The sequence below is a fragment of the Sitodiplosis mosellana genome, unplaced genomic scaffold, assembly GCF_009176505.1.
Source record: "Sitodiplosis mosellana isolate CC-2019 unplaced genomic scaffold, AAFC_SMos_1.0 Smas_scaffold_6226, whole genome shotgun sequence".
NCBI classification, from domain to species: Eukaryota; Metazoa; Arthropoda; class Insecta; order Diptera; family Cecidomyiidae; genus Sitodiplosis; species Sitodiplosis mosellana.
The window spans coordinates 13,653,044-13,659,504 of NW_022601467.1; the positions used below are offsets into that span (position 1 = coordinate 13,653,044).

General features: G+C 39.4%; 1 protein-coding gene across 2 annotated transcripts in view; it reads right to left on the bottom strand.

The window, feature by feature from the left end:
- The window catches only part of LOC129578032 (uncharacterized), a 65,239-nt gene extending 61,976 nt beyond the window's left edge, over positions 1-3,263 (bottom strand). For both annotated transcript variants that reach the window (XM_055466072.1, XM_055466073.1), the window contains exon 1: positions 2,343-3,263. The gene's annotated coding sequence lies outside the window, so the exon portion shown is untranslated. The remainder of the gene's footprint in view (positions 1-2,342) is intronic.
- Positions 3,264-6,461: the final 3,198 nt, after the last annotated feature.

The window sequence follows — 6,461 nt, forward strand, 5'->3', positions numbered from 1 at the left end:
CTCTCTCTCTGTGTGTGTGTGTGTGTGTGTGTGAATTTTGTCGTTTGCATTGCAATCAATATATTCAAGCGTTTAATTTTAGTGCATAATCTCAGTGCACCGTGTGGTGTTTGCGTTCTTCATGCATTTTTTTTGTCTAAGCAATAATTTATGTTGCGCTATAATTCCGGCGGCACGGAAAAACATGTGTAATTCATTTCGAAATCCAGACAAAAATGCCGTGAATTGCATTCAGTTTGGAGGACACAAATGTAATGAGCTTGTGCAGTCATGTCGAGTATTCTTTTTTGTTGGTTGTCGTTTTTGCCTGTTTTTTTTCTCGCGTTTTTTTTATCGTTAGAAGTTCAACACTTTTATCACTTGCGCCGCATTTTTTTTTGCGCGGCGAAAAATGCCTCTCTTAATTTAATGCTCATGTCTGCGGAATGGTTTCCTTTGAATCACAAAAATAGGCTTAATTATCGTCGATTTTATCTGACATCTTCGAGAAAATATGAAACAGTTTTTCGTCTCTCGCTCTCCCATTCGCCCGCTCTACGTTCGTTGTTTTGTCGGCACCGCAAATACAATCTGTTTGTTACAGTCTGGGCTGTTGTTTTGGTTCAGATGCGCCAGTCTTAAATTCAATTTGAAAGAAAGTTTTGTTACAAATTGCACGATTTTGTATTCACATAGCAAGGAGCTATGCGAAATAGTTGCGAGAATCGAGCATCGCATACGCAAGTACTACTCAATCGCGACGAGATATGATATTACACGTTAGATGCAAATTGGTTGCAGAGCAAGCGAATAACGCTTAAAACAACACACGATACAAAAAGTTTTGTTTCTCTCTCTCTCTCGGTGTGGTTCGATTTTTGCAATGGATCTGGATATTGTTCGTCGAGATGGGTGTGTGAGCTTGTGTGTGTGTGTGCGAGCGTTACTCCTCAATAAGTCTCTTTGCTAAAAATGCAACGTTTGTGCCTTGTGAACAACGGGCTGCTAAAATGCCGACAACCAGAAGAAATGTTTATAAACAAACTATCACGTATCGGTAACTAGGAGAGTTAAACAAAAGACTAATAAGCGAAAATAAAAAGAGAGAATTCCGATGAAGAAAACTGAAAGATAGGGAAGGAAGAGCCAAAAAATAAACGGTAAAAACGGTGCACAAAAGTAACCCGCATTCAATAGATATTATGTGTAGTAGAAGCAGTACAAGAAATGAAAAGAGCAACAGCAACAACAAAGGCAACGGCTACGAGCTAAAGCATAACATTGAAATTGTTGTGTTCATTATGCGAGCATCCATTCGCGGGTTGATGCCAACAGATCTTTTGGCGTGCTCAAACGCTCTCTTGCTCGGCGATGCGATTTGACTTGCACAATGCGAACGCGGTTAATGTTTCTTTTTTTTTATTTTGCAGCACTGTTCTAACTCACATTTTTCGCTCTGTGAATATTATACGTGTTATGTTTGATTGTTTGCCCGCTTTGTTGTAGCTTTATTTTATTTATTTTTATTTCACCTTTTTTCCATTCCTCTTCTTTTTCTCTCTCTCTCTCTCTCTCTCTCTCTCTCTCTCTTCTACCTTTTTATCCACTTTGATGCGATAGTTTCGCTGTCGACATTGTGTGTTTGTATCTCTTTTTTTTGCTTTCATTCAACCAAATGCTTATCATATTTTATCCGTTTTGCAGCTTTGGCCAAAGATTTTGTCGAGGCGCTTATGCATCAGTGTTTCTTTTCTGATCTCCTTGTTCACTGCGTCGGTTCTGCGCAGCTGATTTCATTTTATCGCCACACTCACAACTAATAGCTCGAAACCTAACTCAATTTCCATGGAACGCTATATGATAGTCGTGTAGTAGGTGTTATTTGAAATTCGGCATTTACAAATGCTTTTTATTTTTGGTTTGGTTCGTCGCAAATATCATTTGGCGGAACGGTGCCAGGAACGGTTTATCGATTCCAGTTTTCACATTGAATGCTACTCTCATGTACCATTGATTCCAAGAGATAATACGGAATCGAAATTGTACGGCAATCGCTATTGATCTGAAATCGAAATGCGTCGGCCGCTCACATTCGAGACACACATTTCAAAATGCATAAAGATTCCACATACACACACTCTTTCGTCTATTGACTTTTGAGCCAGCTTCGGATGCACTTTTTTTTCTGCACACAATCGCTCTCTCTCTCTCTCTCTCTCTCTCTCTCTCTCTCACACACACACTCTTTGTGTGCTGGTCGGTTAGAAACGCGCGTGTTTGTTTTCACAAACATCATTCTCTCGGGTTAAAAATGGATTTGGCTTTGAAACCGGAAAACCACAGATTTGCCTTTAAACACCTACCTAAACGGTATGAATGCGCGTTCACTGTTGATGTTTGTAAACAAAAAGTCATTTAACCAAATCAAAATAGTTTATGTTGCAGTTTATTGTCGTTGAGCCACTCGTACTGCTTCATCTCCTAATTACACTGCACAACTTTTTTTTATATCTCGGTTTAAAACACACTTCATAGAAACTTTTTCTTTATTTGATTCGTTTTGTTTTGTTTGGTTTTTTTTTCTTATATCTCGTTGTGTTTCCTTTTCAGTCGGTTTGTATTTCATAAAAATTCTATTCATATTAGATTATATATGCTGAAATCGTATCATTTTCGTCTCGGTCAAAGAGTCATTTGTGGTGAGCTTGCAAATGATTCGCCAAACTCTTGTTGTGTGTATTTTGAGAGCGAGCGCAACGGGGAAAAAAAATTATGTAGCGAGAAAAAAAAAATTGTTCACAAAGTGTGTGGTCGCATGTTATTTCACGATTGTTAATTCGTTCATTTGCAAATAAACAGCTCTATCGATGAAGACCACTATGCACACAAATTCCGAACCGATAACATACCAATTGATTTCTTTGGCTTTGTTTTGTCGTCAGTTAAATAGTGGTGCGCGCTCTCTTTCACTCGCTCTCCAATCGTTTTCTAGTCAATCTTAACCGAAATTTAAATTATACGAAACGAAATGCAAAACGAACAAACGAACAAACGAACAATTTTCGATGCAATGCAATTTGTTCACATATAAACATACAACGAACCAAAAAAAAACGGAACAAAAATAAAATCTCGCGGTCGTCGAATATACGTATATTCTTTCTTCACTCAACAACGATGATGCATACACACGATGTGAATATATCGGAAAAAAGAAAGAAACAAAACGATACACAGAATACCGAAGCGATCCTCTCCAATGAAGATCGCAAACTAAAGTTCGAAACAAGCTCGAATGGCTATGATACCCAAATGAGAAGAGAATTTAAAAAAAATAAAATAAAACACCGACACACAACATAATATCACACAACACCACACCACACAACAGCACTAACAAGCGAGCAGAGCGAGAACATATAGCAGCAACGTCAGCACCAGATGGATTAAAAGGCAAAACAGGCTAAGCAAACCAAAGAAACAGACAACAAGCGTAAACTGGTCGCGGCCGTTCTAGCTCTTACTCTTCGTTCATGCTCTCACATGTCTTTCTCGTGTTTCATGAATCCAATTGAATCGCTCTGTGTGTGCCTGCTCTTGTCTGCATATAAGCACCGCAACGCGCGGCTCTCTGCATACACATATAGGGAACAAGAGAGCAAGAGCGTTGAATGTACGAAGGAAGGAATGAACGAACGAACGCTGTACATCGTACCCGTTGTCACCATGCATTCGAAGCGCGGCCATCCAATCGCAATATGAATATATGTGCTATGCTGCACCGAAAGACTTGCACATTCAGAGTCATTAGAATTGGAAGAAAAAGCTAGTTAGTGGCAGAGATGGCGGAGGTAATAGCGCGGAGCGCAAGAGTTGGCTGTTGAGCAGCTTGCGACGTGTGTTTTGTTATTACTTCTGCTGCTGCTGCTGCTGCTGCTGCTGCTGTTATCGCTGTTGTGTTTAAATTTTGTACCGTGCTGCACCCATACTTACTCTTCTGATACACAGCCACACACACCGAATGGATGGCCAATATCATATGGTTTTTGAGTTTGGATTGTCGAGCGGAAAGTGGCGACTGTACGAGTTTAATGGAAACGCGCGATGCACTGTTACAAGTCATATACACAAAAGAGAAATAAAATGCACCCATGCATTGACATTTCAAAGTTTTTGCGCTTCTTTCCTTCTTCCAACACCACTTCGCCTTGCCATCCTCGTCGTTCTTTCTTTTCCGTCTTTTGGCCTCTCAAGCACACGATAAACGACAACGAGCGTGAAGTGTACGGGGCATGCACAAAACTCCATTCGACATAATTATAGATACATATTATAATTGCACATTATCGCGCTGCTTGCAAATGAATTTCTATACAGCTCTACATTTGGTATGGCGAGTCCCGTACCTCTGTTGTTTGTTAACGGTAACACCTAATTGAAAGGAATTGCAATCGACTGTCTGTAAGCGATGCGCATCGCACTATCGTTGAGCGCTCTTTGGCAAACGGAAACCAAAATGCATTGGCACAATGTGCTCGCGAACATCAAGAAATGCAAAGAAACCGGAAGAGGGGGACATTCTCTCGCTCTCTCTCTCTCTCTCTTCATATCGAAACCACAATTAATCAACTAATCGGCTTCTGATTAAATGAACATTTCGGTATTTTGGTGGTGGGAGAAGAAAAACGATTTCCATGAAGGCTTATAAATGACAATGAATTTGGTGAATCGATCAAAACGCGTGGAATTTTACAATTAATTTGAGTTTGTGTCGACCATGCCAGTCAAAAAAAAACTACTTTATTAGTGTTGAGTGAGCATTTTTGGTATCATGCATTGATTATTTTTGGATTCATTGCTTCGCCTGTATCATAAAATTCGTTTGGTCAAAGAACGCGTTAACAAATCCACGCGATGGAAAAGAAAAAGGATAAAACACCGCATATGACCCGTTATAAATATTCAATAAGCAGCTACTGTATTCGAAAAATCGGTTCACTGATAATGGTTGAGACGATAAGATGTCGATGTCATTGCTCGATGATAAAATGCAGCCCGTTTTTTTTTCGTTTCTTTCACGCCCCGATATTTGAGTAAGTTGATTTGTGTTTACGTGTATAGTGTGCGCTGCTATAATTTATTTGCTCGTAAATAGAATGTGTGCTGCAGTCAAGCATCCACAAACACACAAAGAGGTTGATGCTTAACAAACAATTTCGTGTAAACCGTGCAAAAAATAATGCAATACGAATTGTACGACGGTGACAGTGACAATCGAAAGAGAATAATAGAACGTTGTTTCATTTTTTTTTTTCGTTCGATGCTTTGATTTCTATTCTTCGTCATCGTGGTTGTTTCTCATTTCTTATTATTCCGAACGGGTATCACACAATACGTATGTTATACATTAAGCGCGCGAGCATTGAAAATAACGAAATCGTTTTCGGCATTAGTTGTTAGTTTTTTTTCCTTCTCACCATTCCGTTGCGATTTTTCTTTGTTGCAGCAGCAGCATTTTAGACAATTTTCTGCGCTGAAAATGATGTGTATGTGTGTAATGCACACTTTCGCTTGTAGGACTTATTGAAATGGTGATGGTTTTTCCAGAAGAACTTCCTTCCCATTTGTGTACCTTCGACGATGGTTCGCGTCAATAGTAGCATCAGCGGCCAAAACGGTTTTAATAATTCACTCCTTCGAGCGTTGGTGCAAGAGAGTACAAAACCTATTGCATGACATATTGTGGCAAACAAGGTATCCGAAGCGAGTGCCAAAGGATTACAATAAAATAAATGGGGAGAAACAAAATTGAATAAAATAAAAATCAAAAGTGGAGTTTGCTTGAAAGATTTCCTTCGGGTTATACAAATATGATGTATGCGCACTAAGTGTGTATGTGTGTGTGAGTTTGTGCAGCAAAAGGCGAAATTCAGGTTGGGCTTCATGCAGTTTTCACTTCTTCTCGTTTTGTCTTAGCTTTCTCGCAACAACTTCTTTCTCTCCTCTATGGCAGTTCTTTTTTTTTGCTTCTTCTTCTCCAGTGCGCTTCGTTTCTTTTTTCTTTTATGTGTGTACTTTTTTTATCGTATTTTTTTGTGTGTATTTTTCTTCATGGTGATATAAGTGCACTTTAGCACGAGCAATGACGAGCAACGACTTGATTTAGCGCAAAACGTATGAATGTTTAAAACCAAATCACCATAAAGCTTTTTTTTTGTGTGTGGCTTGTGTGCACACATATACCTCACCGGCATTCCGGTACACGGGATGGACAGCATATAGAATATGGGCCCTGCCTTATCTCACTCTCACTCGCCTGATATTGTGCATTTGTGTGGATTTTTATGCATTCTCTCCCGTGATCCGTGATTCATTTTGATTTTCCTCTTCTTGCACATGCATTGGCATTGTTTCATAATTCTTTCCGTTGCTGTTGCTCATCATTTTGGCTCCTTTACCGGGCTGTCTTCATTGATTCTCAC